The 18,348-nt window shown below is 44.1% G+C and overlaps 1 protein-coding gene across 3 annotated transcripts in view; it reads right to left on the bottom strand.

Moving 5' to 3' along the window:
• The window catches only part of LOC102381682 (H(+)/Cl(-) exchange transporter 5), an 87,365-nt gene that overhangs the window by 45,345 nt on the left and 23,672 nt on the right, over nucleotides 1–18,348 (bottom strand). Inside the window, exon 1 of one of the 3 annotated variants that reach the window (XM_025192466.1) lies at nucleotides 4,810–4,832. The exons of 1 other annotated variant lie outside the window; for it this stretch is intronic. The gene's annotated coding sequence lies outside the window, so the exon portion shown is untranslated. Of the gene's footprint in view, nucleotides 1–4,547; nucleotides 4,571–4,809; nucleotides 4,833–18,348 lie in introns of those variants that run through there. One more of the 3 variants, XM_006036217.3, reaches the window with a different exon arrangement.

Genomic DNA, 18,348 nt, shown 5'->3' with positions numbered 1-18,348 from the left:
GCTGAAACTCCAAAGCTGTACATTTGTCTGGTCCTGCTCAGAATACTGATATCATTAGAAAAATGAATGCTATCAACAGATGAAAGACAGTGACCCAGCAATAGGACCTTACATAAAATCCACATTCAGCCACCTCACTTGCAGTATTTTCAAGGGGAATCATGCAACATATTTCTCATTTGCTGCTCTGGACTGAGAGAGTACACTGGGCCTCTTCCCTTCTTGCTCCTCCTCCCTCCACAACATGTTGGTCTATATAAACTGGATCTGCTCTTCCACTGTCAACGTTCCAATGCTGCCCTGCCAGCACAAAGGTGCTGTGAATTCAATGGATACAGCTCCCAGGGAATACATGTTGTGTAAGGAGATTCTCCAGATGGCCCAACTGCCCTTCCACACCTATGCTGAGCTCGCCTATCTCCTTGGGCTTGTCTGCTCTGAGATCCATGTCCTTACCTACGTAAGAACAAACCTTCAAAATACTGTCTAATCTTATTGAGAGCTCTCTCATCTCTCACATAAACACTTTTCAAAGCAAATGATAAAGGAACTATCCAATGTAATACTGCTAGAAAGAACAGTGCCCCTTTCATATATTCTTGTGACCCAAATATGAATTATGGTCCACAAAAATAATTTCCTACTGTTAAAGAAAACAACCTGGGAATTGCACAACAGGATGACAGTGAAATTACCCCTTGGAATAGTGTTGGTTAGTCTTTAAATCCCGTTTAATCATTAACCTCACAAAGAAAGCAAAAGAAAATGCTAAGTGTACATTTGTACAAGCTGAACTCAATGCTCAGCACACATTTTGCTTCCTGCTCTAATCTAAGGCAGAGTGCCTTTATATGTATAGCCCTCTGAAAGACCAAGTATGAAACAAACTTCTGTATTTTGCATTATATGCAGAGAGAATGTTTTAAGTTTTATCTCACCCGTAACTTAGTTACTTGTTGACTATTTATTCATGCAGGATAAATCTGTCGGGGGATATTAAATGTGATAGGAGTGCAACAAATTAGGACTTCGTAGGCCTCTGGGCTGGAAGTTCTAAGGGATGAGGGCTCTAGATCAGGGGTGGGCAAAATGAGGGACCTGGCCAGTGACTGGACTCCATTTCCCAGCAGCCCCTGCTCAGGTTGCTTCAGCTAGTTTCCATGAAGACCCCAAACAGCAGCACCACCAGCAGAGGGCCAGGGTTTCCAACTGCAGCAATGCAGGCAGGGGCTGCTGGGAAATGAAGTCCACCCTTGGCCTAGATGAACCCTTCATTTATATAGTTTCTCCTTTAATATCCACTCTGCCACAGAGAGAGGCATAGTACTGAGCTAGATGGACCTCTGGCCTGATGCAACATGGCATTTATGTTCTTATGACCTACTAGCGAATTGCCCGTCAAGAATGACTGGGGGGAGGGGGGGAGGAAGGGAGGAAGTTTGCTAACCCTAAGCCTCCCCACCTCCATGCCACCACCACCTCCCAGGAGCAGGTGGGGGCTTGCCCTGCCTTCTCCTCTGTCCCCCTCCAAACCACCGCCTCCAGGGAGGAAGTAGGGGCCAGGCCAATGGTGCTGGCCTCGCCCCACTCCGTCCCCACCATCATAGCAGTGCTCTGCCACACCTCCTGTCCGTAATGCTCTTGGAACACTCTGGTTGTTTCAGTAACCAGTGTGACAGCTGAAAATTATGCCTGTGTGATAAAGGTGCTTGCTGAAGGCTCTATGAAGATTAGACTAAGTGTTTTTCTGTCATTTATTCAGATATTAAGCTATATGTTGTTGCTGAGAGCCTAATTAAAGTCTAAGATGTAGTAAGGCCTTGTATGAAGTAAGGCCTAGTAAATTTAGCAAAGCCTTATAGAAGTAATAGTAGGCCCTGTGGTGTAGTTAAAATTAACCTTATCAGAAGAATGCAAGGCTTGTACTGCTATTGGTCAGTCTAAGGACAGTTGAAGTAAAAGGAATCTGAATGGCTGAAAGTTACCAGAATAGCTCAGAAGTTATAAATTAGCTGGCACATCCGGAAATCATTTAGAAGGAAGATGCAGCTCTGTAAAAGAAGCTTGTGATTTAAGATTAGCTGCTGGCCTGGATCATTGGGCCTGTGGATCTCAAGAAGCCCAAGGATTGAATACCAGGGTCCTTATTGGTATCCCTTGGACAGCACTGATCGGGGACGCCTGACTTCACTGAGCTTTGCAGAAGAGAAACTTGTCGAACATAAGGCATCAGAGGTGACTGCCAATAAGTTGCCAACGCAAATTATTATCGTCTGTCCTTGTTTTGTTATCTACACGTAGTTGTGTTTTTGTTAAGTGAATAAACCTTTCTTACCTTTCTACCCCCGACCACACTCTCAATCCCGAACCCTCCGCAGGCGGCTGGGACAGACAGACAGACAGACAGACAGACCCCTTATTATATTAGAATTGTGTTAACTGAACACTTGTTTGGACAAGAATCCAACTTTAATTAAAAGGAATGCTCTTGTGGCATAATGCTTATTTCAGAAACACTTTTTGGATATATCCATTCTATCAGATGAGAATATTCTCTACTTCCTGACCTAAAATGATGCTTAGCTGTCTAAAGAAGCTGTCGAGTTTCACTCTGTGAATGCTGTGTATGACTGATGGATAAAATATTCTCCAATCTATTTCACAGTTTGCTACATGGCTTAAGCTGGGGCACGATGCCCTTAGGTATGTTCTAGTAAGATTATATATAGATCCCTTTAAAAAAAGATTTTTCAGGGCACTCCTACTACTCAAAGAGAAAGTACAGCACAGACAGGCATGTTAGCTTCCCCTTCTCACCAATCTCTAATTCAGAAACTCCACCTCTGTAGTGGAGAAAAAGTTACTAAGTGCAAGCCCACGCTGCCCTCACCTTCACCAGAACGTTTGCTCCTACCTACTGAAAGGTACTGAACTCATGCTAAAAGTAACTGAGGTCTGAATTATGCAATTTCTATATTTATACACACAACACCAATTTGCTCCTTTTGGTAACAAAGAAGTTTTCTTAGATCAATTCCACCAAATGCTTTGGCAACAGCCATTATGTACTTGCAGTGATTTTATATGGAAACAAGTAGCTGAAATGGCATTTGCTGTAAAACACAAGGGAACTCTTTCAGTGAAGAAACCTGAAGCCCCCAGTTAGAGATCAGTTTCAATAACTCCCTGGTAACCCATGCAGGCAATCTTCTCATCTTGAGACAGCACTCCCTCTACAGGTGAAGCAATGAATTTCCAAACTAAGCCTCATCCTGTCACACTAAAGGCTCATCTGCTCACATACGTCTCTATACAGGTTTCCCTCGATTTGAGGGTTCTTTATACACAGATTCGCTTTTATGCAATGAGCATATTTAGACCCATAATTTCATAGATTCATAGACATCAGGGCTGGAAGGGACCTCGGAAGATCATCGAGTCCAGCCCCTTGCCCAAAGGGCAGGAAGTCAGCTGGGGTCATAGGATCCCAGCAAGATGAGCATCCAGTTTCATCTTGAAGGTGTTCAATGAAGGCGCTTGAACCACCTCCGGTGGCAGGCTATTCCAGACCTTGGGGGCTCGGACAGTAAAGAAATTCTTCCTTATGTCCGGCCTGAAACGATCTTGAAGTAGTTTGTGACCATTCGACCTCATCATCCCTTGGGGCGCTCTGGTGAACAAACGTTCCCCCAGATACTGGTGGTCACCCTTGATAAACTTGTAGGTGGCCATCAGATCACCCCTGAGCCTGCACTTTTTCAGGCTAAAGAGCCCCAGGGCTCTCAGCCTGTCATCGTAGGGTCTGCTTCCCTGACCTCCGATCATGTGCATGGCTCTTCTCTGGACTCTCTCAAGCAATTTGTTAAATATGAGGTAAATTCGCTCTTATGCGATCAGCATAGATGACCCCCCACCCAAGCAGGCAAGTCTCTGGGGGAAGCGGAAAGAGCCGTGGCCCCAGGCACCCCAACCCCAACCCCAGCTGCAGTGGCCCCGGGAGCAGCCGACATCAGCTGCCTGCACCAGGACACTGCACAGCCCAGGAGCAGAGGTGAGTGGGGACAGGCGGAGCACACTGCAGCCCAGCAGCTGCAGGCAAGTGGCACTGGCTGCTCCTGGGGTCGCTGCAGCCAGGGCTGGGGTGAGTGCAGCTCTGTTCCTTCTGCTTTGCCGTCTTGTGCAGCCCTGGGAGTGGCATCCCCCACCCCCACAGTCCTAGCCTCCCTCCCCCACATGGGAACCGATCCCTATTTGTTACATTGTAAAGTGGGTTTGCTTTATGCAAATTTGATTTATGTGCTGTTCTCTGGGAACACATGCATCGCTTAAATCAAGGGAAACCTGTATAAAAAAAAGTGTGTGACCATACATGAAAGCTGGCAGATTTCACAAACACTCCCCTTCCCTCGCTCTCCTTCCTTTTGCCCTCCCCCCATTCAAATTTGCAAGAGAAGCACCGTGTCTCAGGTAAGGCACAGATACAAAAGAAACTGAGAAGTACGCTTCTTCACCAGTTATTATTCAGGCCCTGAAGTCAGTGTACATACCCAGCCACCATCCATGCAAATAGGATGCCATCTTCCCAAAGACATTCTAGTCAGAATGGCTTCTCCCAGTGAATCAATTGTACTACTAGGAAGCACTGAAGTAAAACCTGAACAGGTCAGTCCTCGTGACAGCTGGAAGTGACTCAGAAGACAGCAACCACAGGATGAGCGCTAGAGCACCTAAATGGTATTTGTGCTCCCAGGAAGACATTCTGGTCCTTTTACGTCTCTATCACAATGCTGACTCTTGCCTTTTAACTACCTTTAAGTCAGTGTCAAACTCCAAAGGTTTCCAGTCTTTCTTCTCTCCGTTTCATACTTTGCCACTTGCCAAACCCTGTGTTAAATTTGTTCCCCTGTCCTCCCTCAAGTGTTTTAATCCTATTGCTGCCTTAGCTTACAAGTGATGCTCCTCCTTTTCTTTCCATATCATCGTCTCTCAGACAGGGGCGTGTATAGCAACTTGGTTTACAAGTTCATACTTCTTAACCCACTTCCGTAAAGGCAGCCTTAAAGAAGTGCTAGTACACTAAAATAAAGAGTAACCTGAAACAGCTCTGCTATGGATCTACATTTGAGACTTTCAATGTCAGAGTGAGCTAGAAGTTTCCAAAACATTTTCCTCCATCTGATACAGGGCTTGGCTCTGGCACTAGCAAGTTATGCCAGAGAAGAGAAATAAATCTTTAAAGAGAACTGTACAGTTCTGATCAGCTGCCTTCATGAGTCGTTCTTCCTGTGAGGAAAGAGTAAGCTCACCATCTAGTGGCTTTCTTTACTTGAAAACCCAGTACGTGTGGGCATGATCATGATCATTTTCTTACGTGCCAGAGGGGGGGAAAATCAAACGTAGATTTTGAAGCTACTCAACCATAAAAGTGCCTAAACACCCAAATCCTGATGTCCCCCCACCCAGTGTTCTTCTTGATGTCCCAATTCAAAACTCCCAATGTCTCTTCAAATAAATTGATACACTGTACTACAAAACACTGGAGAAAGTTATTTTAGCATACTATGTAAATAAGAAAATAAATTTGAACAGCAAACACCTATAAAAAAGGTGAAGTACAATCACTGGATTGTTGCATCAATACTTATAAGCACCTGGTTTGAAGGCAGCAAAGAAAAGGTTTTACAGAACACAATCCTCCCACGTGCCTGAGTTCTGCAGTTTTGAACAAGCTTATTGTTGAAAATCACCACCACCATACATACACTTGAAGTCTCAGCCCTTTACATACAGATGCTTAACGTACCTGCTCTGTGGGCCAGATGGGTAGTGTGGAACCAGCGCACAGGCCAGATCCAGCATGGGGTCAGTATGCAGAGTCAGTCCACAGATGCAGTCTGTTGGATCCAACCATGAAACAAAACTACACGCTAGTGTAAACTGGCACGAGGCAGTGTCACCCTGCCCACCGGGCTCCTCCCCAGACCAGAAATTGGGGGGGGGGGTGCTGTGGCAGTGTTAATTGCCACAGGTCTGGAAGCCAAAATTTCTAGACCAGGAGACAGTGAGGCAAGGAATCCAATGAACCAGATAATGTGGCCCTGAAGGGTGGGTTCAGCTTGTGAGCCAGAAGCTAAACACTGATGTAGATGATTTTTGTCAAATTTTGGTTTGCTTGTTTTTTTAATTGCAAACTGATCCCTCCCCAAGAGTTGAATGCAAAACACCTATGTTTTAAAACAAGCTGTGCTTCTCTCTGATGCTAGCAGCATCCTAAGTCTATTTGGTTGTTATTTATGCCACAGGTTGCAGTTTGCTGAATTTAGACCAAGGATTGGCAACATTTTTGGGAAGAGTGCCAAAAGCAACCCAACCTCAACTTGTAAGATGTTGGCATGACAGGGACAGATGGTGGGAGAGCCACAAGGGGCCCAACCCTTGTTACAGCAACACATCCCTGTCCCCTTCCCCATTGTCCACCCTGAGGTGCACACACACCTGCCACCAGCAACTAGCCAAACTGGGGCTCCGCAGACCCCAGCACAGTGGTTTGCAGCCTCCCTGCCATGTGCTGCAAGTAGCCCGGGCTCCATGGCAGGGGCCTGCCCTGAGCCCAGGCCAGCTGTGGCAGGCAGCCAGGAGGCTGCAAGCCAGCTCATTACAGGTGGCAGGTACACACGCGCCTCAGAGCCTGGGCTACTCACAGCAGGTGGGGAGGCTGAAAGCCACTGCAGGGAGATCTGCAGAGCCCCTGCCTGGCTTCCTGATAGTAGCGGGTACATGCACACCTCCAGGCGGACAGCAAGGGAGTTGCGAAAGGCCCAATCCTTGCCGTGGCAGCACAGCCCTGGCCCCTTCCCTGCTGTTCGCCCTAAGGTACATCTGCCAAACAAAATGCCTTCACATACCATGCTCTAGCACCCACACTGAGGGCTGTTGACCCCTGGTCTGGACATTGAAAAAAAAAAAAAGGATTTTTCCTCCTGCTTACTAGCCATTGAACCAGGCCATTTCTGCTTATACTCGGATTTGTTTCCTAGTTCTCAACATAACAGGGGGAACAGAGAGAGAAAAAGGTAAGTCCCTCTGAGTTTAATGTTTTATTCTTTTAATCTTATACTAAGTGTTGCACCTAACTACTATCATCTCTACTTCATACATAAAACTTTCAATTTACCAAATAATTGAAAAATCAAACACTGCATATACATGCTGTAACAATTTGTCCTATCCCAATAATGCCTCACTATAAACCAATCAGTATCACCTAAAATAAAGGATTTTGTTGGGGGGGGGGGGAGAAATAAGGAACCATTATACTAAGTGTTGCACCTAACTACTATCATCTCTACTTCATACATAAAACTTTCAATTTACCAAATAATTGAAAAATCAAACACTGCATATACATGCTGTAACAATTTGTCCTATCCCAATAATGCCTCACTATAAACCAATCAGTATCACCTAAAATAAAGGATTTTGTTGGGGGGGGGGAGAGAAATAAGGAACCTTAAAGATGCTGATAAGAGTTAAGAGCGTTTTGATAGATAATGAAGGCTGCACTTGGCACATAGCCAAGGTAGTTTTATAACAAGAGTCAAACTAAAGGGCTTTTTGTACTGCATCACTACCATGGCAAATGTTCCTGGGGCAGAAACAAGCACTCTCTTTTCTGCATAACTGTGATAGTTAAAAAAGCATTTTAACTGCAACAGCAAGTTTATGTAATGGGACAAATTCCAGTTTCCCAGAAATAAAAATACTTTTGTGAAGCTAATCTATTGCCCTCACTCATACCCAGAAAGAATTATAATGCCATTTTCATTTGGTGTAGGCCTTGTGTGCTGAAGTAACTTGCCTCTAGAGGCAAGGTAAATTTGCAAAGAAAATCTTACAGAAATCCAACCTGAACTTTAGCCCGTTTCAAGAGAGGAGTTAAACGTCATTTTGGTTAATAGATCCACCCCACCCTGAATGACCCGTCAGGATACTATATTTATAAAAGCATGAGTTATTTTGTAGGATTATTTGTTCCTTCACCTCCTTACTGGGTGAAACATAGACAAACTATGCAAGAGGAAGGGACAGGGAGGTGGGATGGGACCAGGAAGTTGGCTGAACCTAGAGCCAATCCAGAGCAGAAAGTTTTAATAGTTACACTAACCTTAAGTGTTGTATTCAATTATAACACAGATTTTTAAGATCACAGGCTCTTTAAGACCTAAAATGTATTGCTACAAGTAGTGATTCAGTTTCTTAAGCCAAAAGTAAACCTACTTTACCATGGAAATTAAATGACCTACTCAAAATCATCTGCATGCTTCCCAACTGCATTTTAAATGTGTTATGTACCTTCCAGCTATCCCTGGCTAGCTTTTCCTGTTCTGGAGAGAAGAACCACCCTTTATTCTCTAGCATAACAAGTCTGCCTATCTATCTCACTGCTCCCTTCTTTCCATAATAAATGTTTTCAAACTTTGCTTTCAGGTTTAGACATGATGGAATGTTGTGGCACAGCTGAATTGGGAAAAGCCAATAGGAAAGCAGGAAACACCCATCCTGGGCTCAAATGCCATGAAAATCTGAAGGGGCTTGAGGATGCTATAACTGTGCTCACAGAAGCAGGGGGGTAAAAGCTTGACTTACCTAAAATGCAAATCCACCAATGTCTCACTGAGTGGGTTCAAGGCAAGCCCGTTCCAAAAAAACAGTTGGTCTAATATCCCCAAGTACTTTCCAGAGGGCCAACAATTGGACCATGGGCCCATGGTTTCATGTGTCACTATGGTTATGTGACTCTTTTAAAACAACAGATTCACTTTACTCAAACTGAAAAACTGCTCATTATAAGTTGTTTAATATATTTGCATAGGTCCATGTTGCAATAAACAATTATTGTATTGCACACTGGGTTGGCAAAGTGCAATGTTGTTCCATCAAGGCCATATCCCCATTTTCATCTCCCGATCAGTGCTACAATGTGACGTACATGTAATGCAAATCCCTTAGGTTTTCCTAAATAAGAGGCAACTTTTTTTTCTTCTACAGAGAAAGTAGAGTATGAAATTAATAAGTCCTGCATAAATGAATTAATTATCTAATGCTTGGACAGGCATCATCTCAGAGACATTCAGAAGTATGAAGAAACCTACTGCACAGTTAAAGTTATTTTCTCCTTTGTTTGAAAACAAGTCATAGCTCTTGAATAATTCATCACATTGCACTGCCTCATGCCATTCAGCCCTAGTACAATAGAAAACGCAACTGGATGCAACCCTAGCCAAAGCTGCTTTCCAAACCACTGCCTTATACATAACAATACCTGGCTTCCACCTTTGGTTTGCCTTACTGAGTTAACTCCCCTTAGATAACTATACTTTAATGCACAGCAAGTGTGTCAGAAAAGTTTATTTTGAATAAGACAAAGAGCATAATTTATTTTAAAAAGCTCAAGAAGAGTTCTTAAAACATTGTTCAGAATAAAGGCACACAGAAATAAAAAATAACCACTCAAACTGTCTTACCAGGTATTTTCCCAACTCATATCAGTCAAGTTGTCTGCAGTGTATAAAAAAAATAATTCCAAGACGAAGAGAGATAATAGACAATTAAAAGCTACGAGGAAAAGCAGCACCCTGAAACAGAGTTCTTCTTGGAGACACGTGAGGAGGGCACAGGGAGTAAGAGGAGAGCAATGGCCCAAAACCACCTCCCAGTACTTTTAATAAGGGTACAGCCACTCAGTTGATCTAGCTAAATTCAGTGCCAGTACATCAACAAGCCTCCTGGTTAGCAGCTTTTGATTGTTTTAAGGTCTGAATGGGAAGTTGTCTATTTCTAGGAAATCTGGCCTCAACGCAACCAAAACAATTTCCGTCTTGTACGCAGGCCAAAAACCTTACCACTCTGCATGGCATCAAGAAAATCCAAGGCCTCCAAGAACTGCCATAGTAGCTCCACTACAACTTAGTGGAGGTGGTAATAACCACCTCCTAAGAGGTTACAGAAATATAGCCCACTGTAAACATGGAAAAAAATAAACTTACAACCAGTTTTCCCGCACGGCACCTGAATGGCAAGCTGAAGTCTACTTCAACAATAGAACAATCAAGTTAGCAAGCAACACAATGCCTTTACGAAAAGTTCTGGCAGTTTTCCCAACCACAAGTAGTTTTATGTAGGAGGCCTTTAATCCCTGGGTCTTGAGCACATTTAAACAAAAATCAAGTAGGAATTAATCTTTCAAGTACTTAAAGAAAACAAACAACAGCAGAAAAAACAGAGGCAGGACAGGGACTGCAGATGCATCCATTTTTCAGATAGAAAAATGGCGGTGGGCAGGAAAGACAAATATCAAAGCCTTGTAATTCCACTGCAAAAACTTCAAGAGGGGGCTTTCATAAGAAGATCCATTCCCTTACCCCCTGACCACAGTTCATGCAACTCAAGACGCATTCGAATTCTAGTAAAAGCAAAAGATGGGAAAGATTGCTAAATGCAAAGGCTCAGAATTTTTAGGGAAAAAAAAAAACCAAGTAGTTTTTTCTACAAAAGCAACACTGCAAGAAAATGTGTTATTATTCTCTCACACATGCTCCTACATTAAAAGTTGAAACAAAAGCAAAGTGAAGATACATGCAACTGTGTGAGGTATACCATCACATCCATCAGCACCTACATCAGAAGAGACAACAAGAAAGCAAAACCAGTGAAGTTCTAGCAGAAAGACCTGGGCTAGATACAGACATTCAAAAGCCCAAGGCAGAATCATTCTAAATTACCTGGTTTTCTGCAAAAAGTGTAATTTAAATCAGCAGCAAAAAGAACACACATTTGCCCTTTGGCCGGGGGGGGGGGGGGGGGGGGGGGGGGGGGGGAATACACATTAGTCCTGGGGGGGCGCAAATCTTAGTCTGGGTTCTGCCATTTTTAAACCAGTCTGTGTGCGCCAAACTTCTGTTCTATTATGGTTATAAATTGGCTTTGCATGATTAACTTTTGTTCTGTTACAGGTAGAAAATGGTTTCTGACCACTAATACTAGTAAAAGTGTAATGCCTGTGCCCAGCACTTGGGATTAGGAAATACAAGTTTTTTCCTAACTGAAACGGATTTCCTCTGTGGCTTTGGACAAAACAGAACATCTGTTTCAATTTCCCCATTTAAATGAGGAATAAGGCTTGCTTACTTCTTTCAGAAGTGCCCAATGTGGATTTGTTTTTAAATTAAGCGTTAGCTTTAAAATATCATTCTGTCCATACTAGCACTAGGTTAACCTGCACAGAGAACTATTTGACTGTTCGTCCATATTAAGTGAAAATGCTTTCAGAACCAGTTTACTGTATCTAAACGATTCTTGCAGGAACTGTGGGTGATATTCTATACTGTAATACATACTGACCTCAGGCAGAGTTCGCACAGGGTAACCATTGTGACAAAGTATGTAGTTTGACAGCGCAAACAAGAAACTTCTATGCAGAGAGATAAGGAGAAATACAAACCATCTTTCAATAACTTTCCTGAGGACAGAGATTGAAATGCACTTGGTTAGGAATCCAGCATCCCTACCAAATCAACACAAAGACTTTGCACAAGAGGCTACTCTGGATTAGTTCTGAGCACATGCACGAGCCTGAGCAGAGACACTGAAGTTTAAAACAGGTATGTACTGGATTTAACCTCACAATGAGATTTTTTACGGTGCTAGCACCAAAATAGTCTGAACAACTTCTTGGGACTTAGGTGTCCAGTTTCCACCTACTGAAGCCAGCTAAATCTGGTCCAAAGTTTTATAATCCATTTATAATAACCAGTTCAACATTTGAGTCTGCCCATCTGAAGATGAACTGCTAAAAGAAACATCCAACTCTGTCACATTTTATCTGAAAACAAACTTACTACTGTTACAATTAGATCAGAAGACTGTTTTTACTGAAGGCCCTAATATATCTCTTTGCCTAGTTAGTTACATCACCTATCCTATATAGTTTCCCCTTTCCTGCACTTGCCTATACTTAAAAAGAAAAGTCATGTTAGAATATGACTTTAAGGAATTATATTTAGATAGTCTAAATATGACTATGACTGAAACCAGTGAAGACAGGAACTGTCACTTTAACAATCCCTTATGATCATGGGTAAGCCTTACTGAAACAAGGGTCTTAGCTATGACCAGTTAACAATGTTAAACAATAGTCCTTTGTCCTCACCAGCTGTAAAATCATGTTTGTAAACAGGACCCTTCTTTACGTTCTACTGTAACAGACGCAAAAGCAGGGAGACTTTAAAAAATTACAATAGACAAGAGGGAAATTAAAAAGCAAATGTAATCCTAAAATTACTAGAACGTTTTTTTGCTCAATGTATCTAGCTCTATTTCTTAGAAGTTACGCAACAGTTCTGCCCACCCACTTACTGGTTAAGCAACTAGAGCTTACAAAACCCTAGGAACATCAAATCCACAGTAGTTAACTATATTCATTTATTGCAAGTGCCTTGTGCTGAGCCTATTAATAATACACAACCTAATTTCTTTCACAAACTGAACCTGCTTGCAAATTATGACTGCTGAACATTCAGTTCAAAGCAATCAACAAACTCTGAAGCAAGCTAGACATCTAAATAAAGTGTCCTATTTTTACAGGAGCTAAGCACCCACTGAGGGGTTGGGTACTGAGCAACTTTAAACAAACATAACCTAATTTTAAAATACCTGGTTTTCACTGCCCTCATTTTGGGCTCCATCTCTGTGTTTGAAGAACCAAATATGTACACAATTATTTTTAACCAAAGCTAGACGTTTCAGGCTCTAATCCACATTTTATCGCTTCTCCCAAGCCACTCGAGTCCAAAAGGAGCAATCATTCTGTGTAATTCTGTAGTAGGAAGTGATTCAGAACACGAGCTACAACAAACCTAGGTTGCATACTCCCATGTGTTATTTGTGGTTTCAAAATACTATTCTGGTCTTCTGTTTATGGTGATATAATACATTCACCTGACTACCTCTTATTCAGTGTCTGATTGTAATCTACTCCCCATTGCCTACTTAGTCATTTGCTGAACCCTGCAATAGGTTTGTTTGCTCATCCTTGCTCAGTTGCTCTACTGCTAGTGCTTTTCCATACAATGCGTGGCTACTTGATTCACTGTCTTGGAAGGCCACTGGACAAGATGCAACTTTTTAATTATCTTCTAAAATATTACTTGGGAAGGTGAACATGATGAGTAAGTTTTATTTTGAATTACTAACATGCCTAAGAAGATGGACTGCAGGAATAATAATTGATTTGCGCTGGCAGGCCATTTTTACTTTGCTGTACAATATTTCCCAATGCCTTAAAATTTAAATGCTTAAAAAAAAATTCTCCCTCAAACTTAATCTTTGGAAAATAATTTAAGGATTTTGTAGAAGATGCTTAGGGATTCCTGCTTTTTTGTCAGATTATTACAATTTACACCCGTTTCTCCAGCTAACCAAGAAAAGAAACTCAATTTTTTTTTATTCCACTAACTGCAAAAAAGTTCTGAAGTTCAGTTGTCACCAGATTGAAATGCAGACAACATACTGAAATTAATCTTTTGGACCACATATTTGATCATATTGCACTTTGTACACAGATAAACTGCTGGCTTAGAGCTAAAGCAAAACTTGCTTCCTGATTTAATCAGAACAAGGGTCAAATAGCAGTTTGGGATGACTTTAGCTATCTAACAATAAGCACAAGTCAAAAGAGTGTAATTGGTATGGAAATGCTCAAATATCTTTTTGCTCATGTTGCACCTCGCATTTTAAATTTCAATCAACTTGAGTTATAGAACTGCTAAGAACTATACATTACATAAGTCTAAAGATGTGAAAATAACCTCAAACTGAGAACAGATTAGTGTCTGAGCCCATAGAGAACCTTTATGGGAACCATAAAATCATAAGCAGATGGAAAACTACCCCTGTTGATTTCAATGACTAATTAATTCTGAAAATTATTTACTAGCCAGAATGGTTAACCATTCTGTTACTGACCAAAACACAGGTATCGGCAATACAATGTGCTAATGCACACAAGCACATGCCAGAAAAGACAAAAGAGCATAATATAGATGGTGTGAAAAGTCTCCTGTGATTGACATCAAGTAGCTCAGGCTTGGTAAATTACAGAAGTTTATCAAATCCCAGTTTGAACTGAGCCACTTTAAACTCTACAATGAGCTATCTATGATGTGATAGTATGCATATGTTAAATTTCAAGTTGAAGTAGACACTGTATAATGCAAAATGTCTTTTCCTATATTTAACTGTTCTTTGGAACTTTGCCTCCTGCCAGGATGAATTTTGAACAATAGACACTCTGTTAGTAAGAACTGTGCAAATAAGCAAGTCTCACTGGAAATACAGTAACATGGAACAATGCTGTGGATAATTAATGATTATTACATCAAACATTCCCCTTCTGCCCCCACAAAGTTTTATGAAATTTAAAAGCAGAAGCCCAAGCTGCTCTGCAAGGACATTAAAGATCCCTTGATTTATGATTCTGCCCTGGTGATGCAGGCAAAATTTCTTCTACCTCCAACACTGCACAGCATTGTCTTCCGCTTGGCTGTCACTATGGCATGAGTTCAGATACTAGAATGTGGCAGCCATGTGACAAATAGGCTACAAACTGCTTTGGGATCATTTGAGATATGACAGATGTTGCGTACTTAAGTTCTTTATTTTAAATCCAGCAATGGAAGAAGGCTGAATTACAACTAAGTAGAGGTTCACTGATATATCAGTTCATATCAGATTGGTACCATAAAAGGAAAATTGACGTAATCAGCAATTAGCTTTTTTTGGCTGGTGTAGCTAATAATGTTACCAATAAATGCCACGTACATGAACCCAGCCACAGCATGCATGCAGCCAGGAATGGCATGGCAGCGTGGAGAGCAGCGTACAGCAGGTACGTCTGTGGGTGCAAGGGAAGATTGAGGCCCCATAGCAAGGAAGGGAGTGGGGCAGGGACTGCCCAGATGGGGCAGGGCAGGGAAGGGCAGAAGATGGAACTGCAGGCAGCTCATCCAGGAGGGGTGGGGAGGGCAGTTCCCAGCTGCTGCATGCACCCCCAGGGGAAGTATGGGAGGCATATGCCCCGCAGACTTGTGCGTGGAGACAAGGGTGAGCTGCCTGCTTTACGGTCAGGGGCTACACTGGCCTCTTCCCAGCAGGGGACTGGGCTGAGGATGCATTTGGGACAGGGCGGGCTATGGGGTGGGGTATAGCTACCCCAAAATTTGCTGTTGCCAACCTCCTCAGCACTGCTGCTGCCCACCCCACCTTGAGTGCAGCCCCAGCCTAGCCCCCTTGCTAGGAAAAGGCAGGTGCAGCCCCCAGCCTGTAGCAGGCAGGCTGCCCTCACCCTGTGCCCAAATCTGGAGGAACATGCCCCCATGCCTCCCCCAGGGGTACGTGCAGTAGCAGGGAGATGCCCCCCTCCCAGACGAACTGCCCAGGGCTCTATTCCCATTTCTGAATGGGGGCCCCACCCTGGCCCTACTCCATCCTCTCCTTCAGCAGGGGGGGTCCTCGATCTGCACCCCCCATACCCTGTCCCTCCCCCACCCCCCCCACAGACTTACCAGCCAGACATTGCTCTCCACGGAGCCAGGCTGCAGATTGGCTATTGGACTGACATCAGCTGATATAGCTGGTCAATAAACGGCCATCGGTATCAGACAAAAAAGTCTTTATCGGTGCACCCCTACAACTAAAATGCCCGACCACCACGTTCTGAATTTGTATTGCAGCTCATGATGAATATGTACATGTATACATATAAATCAAACCTCCTGAAATAACTAAGGCCAAGGGGCCAGTGGAGGAGGAAGGGGGAAAAGTCTAGGAGTTTTAGTTTTCATTGTGAAACTTCCCCAGTTTATTCAAGTCAGTCTATGAATATTAAATACTAGCCAATTGCCCATCAAGAATGGGATGCGGGGGGGAGATGCAGGTGGGGACGGAGCCCTGGGTCCCCCCCCTCCGGGCCTGCTCCCCCTTCCCTCCTGCTGTTTGGGGTCCAGGCCCACTCGCCACCTCCCCGCTGCAGTTGCGGGGGGAAGAGAGGAGTGGGCCCAGGCCCAATGCAGGGGAGGACTAGGCCTGAGGGTGGGGAGAAGCCAAGCCGCCGTGGCGGGGGGATGGGAGGCCCCACAGGGGTGCAGAGGAGGCTCACTCCTTTCCTCCTCCCAAAGCTGCTGGGTTGGGTGCATAGGGCTTGCAGCCCAGGGCTGTAACGCATGGCTGCAGGCAGCTTGTCCAGGGGCTGGGTGGAATGGCCAGCTCCCCACCACTGCATGCACTCCTGGGAGGCCATGGAGGGCACATGCCCCTTGCATCTGTGCACGGGGTGGGGGCAGGCACAGGTTTCCCACTGTGGGCTTGGGCTCCCTGCCCTGCTGCCCTCCCCCTGAGCCTCCGCAGCCCAGCCGGTGCAACCCAGTGCTGTAGGGAACAGTGGGGCCACGCAGGGATCTCCTTGCCACTGGAAGCTCCACACTGCCCTGGTAGTATGTTCCCTGTGCTCGCAGCAACAGCAGAGGCAGTGGCATGGGGTTGTGCCCGTCAGTGCTGCCAGGTGCAGAAGGGACGCATTGCCAAGGCAGCACAGAGCTCACCAGCAAAGAGATGGGTCATACCTGCTGGGCTGTGGAAGCCCCAAGGGAGAGCAGCAGGGCAGGGAACCCAAGCCCACAGCAGGCACCATGCATAGACCTGGGGGGGCAAAGGTCTTCCTGCCCCACCTGGAGTGCGGAGCCAGCCCCTACCACACCCAAGCCCACAGCAGGCAGCCAACAGGCAGTGGGGGAGAGAGGGAGGGAGCCAGGCTCTGCTCTGCTGCAGTAGCCACTGCCTCCTTCCAGGGGCAGGGGGCTGCAGACCCAGGTCTCTGGCCCTATAGCCTGGCAGGGTCTGTGGGGGTAGTGAGGGGCCTTTCATTTTAATCATGGATTTGCGGGGTTTTAAAATCAGAATTTGCCATTTTTTTCAGGGAAAACAAAGGTTCCTGATAATCACCACCACCACCCGAGAGCTCACTCCATTGAATATTAACCTTCTTTGCCACAATGTTTAACAATTTAGAGAGATTCACCTGTGCATATTTTTAATTATATTTTCAGACCACAATTTCCTGATAAGTTGCCAAAGAGCCCTCTACTCATTTTTGTTGTTCTTGGACTCTTCTAATCTGTCCACAACCATCTTCAAGTGTGGGACCCAAAACTGGGCACATCAGGTGAGGCCTCATCAGTGCTGGAGAGAGAGAAATAATCACTTCTGCTGATTTGCAAGTGACACTCCTGTTAATACAACCCAGTATACCAGTGGTCTTTTTAGCAACAAGAATGCACTGTTGGCTCAAATCCAGCTTCTGATCTACTGTAACACCAGGTCCTTCTTTGTAGCGCAGCAGCCTAGCCACTCATCCCATAGTCTGTATTTGTGTAAGCAATCATTCCTTCCCAGGTGCAAGACTATGCAATTGTTCTTCTTGAATCTCATCTGATAGACTGGAGAAATAATCTGCAATCAATCCACATCAATCCTAGCCTTGCCCTCTGGAGCACCTGCCATTTCACCCAACTTAGCATCACCCACAAATTCACTGAACATTCACTCAATTCCACTGTCGAAACCATTTGAAGATATTAAACAATACCAGGCCCAGAGAAAACCCTTGGGGAACTCTATTTGATACCTCCTCGTAACTAGACATTGTACAATTAATGATGATTTACTGAGTGTGATGATCCAACCAATTACATATTCACCTGATAGCACTTTCATCCAGTCTGTATTTCCTTACAAAATGAGAATGTTATGGGATACAATATAAAAAGCTTTGCTAAAGTCAAGATAAATCATATCCACTGCTCTCACTCAGTCCACAGAGCCTGTTATCTTATCGTAGAAGGAAGCAGGTTGGTTAGGCATCACTTTCTTGTGGGCACATCCATGCTGGCTGTTGCTAATCATCTTGCTCTCCTCAAGGTGCTTCATAATGAATTCCTTGAGGACCTACTCCATGATCTTTCCACGTATTGAGATCAGATTGATTGGTCTCTAGGTCCCTGGATCTTCCTTCTTCCATTTCTTAGATGAGTAGAAAAGGACAAATATAGTGCCCATCTGGGGCCTTGCCCAATCTCCACAAGTTCTCAAAAAGGATAGCCAATGGCTGTTAAATTACTTCAGCCAATTCCTTTGGCACCCCAGAGTGCATCCCACCTGGCACTGCTGATTGAAAGCACCTAGCTTCCCTAAGTAACCCTTAATCAATTCTGATACTACTCCATACTAATTGACTCT

This window comes from Alligator sinensis, unplaced genomic scaffold, assembly GCF_000455745.1.
Source record: "Alligator sinensis unplaced genomic scaffold, ASM45574v1 scaffold495_1, whole genome shotgun sequence".
In the NCBI taxonomy this organism is placed as follows: domain Eukaryota; kingdom Metazoa; phylum Chordata; order Crocodylia; family Alligatoridae; genus Alligator; species Alligator sinensis.
Note: the sequence above shows the minus strand (reverse complement) of the source record. Positions and strands in the feature narration are given on the sequence as shown.